The sequence below is a fragment of the Pygoscelis adeliae genome, unplaced genomic scaffold (genome assembly GCF_000699105.1).
Source record: "Pygoscelis adeliae isolate BGI_AS28 unplaced genomic scaffold, ASM69910v1 Scaffold34, whole genome shotgun sequence".
Taxonomy (NCBI): Eukaryota; Metazoa; Chordata; class Aves; order Sphenisciformes; family Spheniscidae; genus Pygoscelis; species Pygoscelis adeliae.
In genome coordinates this window covers 2,485,426-2,488,238 of record NW_008824658.1, presented here as the reverse complement: position 1 = coordinate 2,488,238, position 2,813 = coordinate 2,485,426, and positions in this window count along the sequence as shown.

The window sequence follows — 2,813 nt, the reverse complement described above, 5'->3', positions numbered from 1 at the left end:
CTCACCGCCCCGGCCTCCGCCACCTTCCTGCCGTTTGCGTCCGACCTAACGACTACGCAACCACACGGTGACTTGGATCACGCCGCTGATGGAACAGAAAACTCCAGTCCGCAAAGGGAGACCTGCTTGCAGGCAGCTCGACGAGCCCAGCTGGCTGCACGGCCGCCGCATCCCTGGGCTCCGCAGGAGGAGAGGGGCAGGAAGGGCAGCCGGGTTGGGGAAACGGGGACAAGGCGTCACCGCTGTCATCATCTGCCTGCAATGACACTGGAATAAGCATATTGCAAAACCCCACCTCCCCGAGGCTGACATGGCCTAATTTCCTCCTAAGCAAAGACAAGTTCTGCGGTCCCAGGCTCACCTTGGGACAGCTTAGCTGAGTGGGAACTAACGAAACGCTGTCCCCCTCTCCCACTCCTCGGCATGTACTCTGCTCTCCAGGTTACACCGTGTGAATGTGGCTCTGCATCATGGGGCAGCTGGACCTGGCACGGTCCAAAGTCCTCGCACCTCCCAGTAAGTCATCGCTAGAGGCATTGCTCTGTGCCCACGGTTGCTTTTGCCACCTCTTCCTGCAGCCATTAATCCTTTCTGCCTCCTAATTACCACTGTAGGACAGCACTGTAAACTGGATTGCAACACCAATCAGGATTAAAAATAATCTTGGGAAGAAAAACAAGCAACGCAAAAGGCTTGGAGGATTTTTAAGCATCCACAGAGTTTGCAGTACCTATTACTCCCCAGGAGCAGCGGGGGAAGGAGAAGCCAGCAGCACTGAGTCCAGCACCGTTACGTGCAGTAACATCCCCCTAGAAATGTATTTCATGAGCGTACAACAGGCCAAGAGCTTTCTGCTAGTGGAAGAGGGAACATTTTGCAGCTGAGCAACTTACCCTTCAGCTATGAAGCATGGAGGCACCTCGTCCTTCCAATCATGTTGTAAAAATACAGAAGTATTTTCTTACCTAGTTGGCACTTGTGCTTCCTTTCCCTTTGAATTCTTTTGCAGCCACTGAGCACATCCAAACCCGTGACCGTGGAACTGCTTGCGAGAACAGTTAGTGTCTTTCTAACAGCCACATAGGAAAAAAAGAGAGGGTTTTCATTCAGAAGAATTAAAAGCCACACAGAGAAAAAAAGAGGTTTTCTAGTTCAAGAGAATGAAAGACAGCTCCGCCCTGAGCACCTCAGTCTGTTCAACTAACAGCTCTCTCTGGCTGGGACGGTGGGGCTGGCCACATGCCTTCCTGACCTCCCATGCCTGCAGAGACTTCTGTTAACTCCGAACAACGTGTTGAGATTTTCCAGGAAATCGTGGCTTTTGCAGCTGTAAGAAGAGGGATGGGCTAAAAACACAGCAAGAAAAGGCCAATTCATGATTTCATCCCTTACGAAGACGCAGTTGGCCACGTGTGGCTGTTCCTAGGAAGTGGGGACAGCTGCAGAGAATTTCTGCTCTGCGGTTCCCACCAGGGCTCCCAGCAGGGCTCGAGCTGGCTCAGGTCTCCTGAGCATTTTGAAATGTGTTCTGGGTTCTGCATTTTGCAATAACCTTAAAAACTTTGCATGACATGAATTACCATGTCTTCCTAAAATGTGCATCTGTACGGAGGCTCCTCCTTTCAGACAGTAAAGCAGCAGGTGGTTGGTTTTGCCAGCAACATCCAGGCTGGGATTATGTGAAGCACCCCTCGGAGTACAAACTCAGTATATATCAGAGATGTTGATCTAGACGGATTTCAGACAGATATTCCTGAGATTTCCATATCTGTGGCATACCAAAGAGGTCACATAAATGTTCTCAAATGATTAGTTACAGCAAAACTTCTAAGGGCCAAACCAATCTCTGGGCTGCTTTTAACCCTCTGCTTGAATGTCACCGCGTGGAGCAGAACCACGGCCAAGGGCTCCTATTGACAGCGCTTCTCACCTCGGAAAAGGTGAAGGGCTTCACTTTAAAGATAAAACGGGAAAAACATTCAAAGCCATTTTCTAAAAAGCAAGGTGGAAAGCCGAGGCTTTGGGAAACTACATAAATGAGTATATGATACTCTTTTAGTTAGGGATAATTTGGAGAAATTTTTTTTAAAGCTTTCTTCTAAAGGAGTTTGGTGAGCTTTATCTGTATGCATATTAAATCTGACTAGAGGGCACATCAGTATAAAAGCAATGCCAAAATTCTCCCCTCAACCCATCATCAAAAGGCACCAATACATGTGAATGAATAATACCCCTTCTTTTACGGTCAACTTCTGTTAAAAATATTAAACCAGGCAAATTAAACCCCTCTCTTGTCCTGCCTTGTCTCATGTTATTGTCACGAGGCAACTCCTTTCCATGTGTTTTGCCAATTTTCCTAGTCCCTTTTCAGCAGAATGTCAGAAATAGCAAATAAACAAAAAAGAACACCAGAAAGGCAACTGCACTTCTGGCTAGCTCAAAGAAGAATGAATCTCTGGAGTGATAAGTGCATATGGCAGGGAGGGGGAGGATTTCCCTTTGCGGAGGGACAAACAAGCCTTTCAAATATCTTTGGCAGCTCTTATGTTAACACACACTTAGTATTATCCTGTAATGATGTGGGGGAAAAAATTGCAAGGCTACAAGGCACATTGAAATACATCAAAGGGTGAAGAGTGGTCATGGAGTGCAGCTTCCCTTTCCCTAAATTATAGGGGTGAAGAAATAGAGCTATTTAGCTTTTCTATCTTGTTTGGACCAGAAGGCCGGATGCCGGCCAGCCCTGCCCCGTCATGAGATAGAGCTGGGCAGGACATCGAGAGGGGCTGAGCGAGGGCAGCTCTAAGGAGACA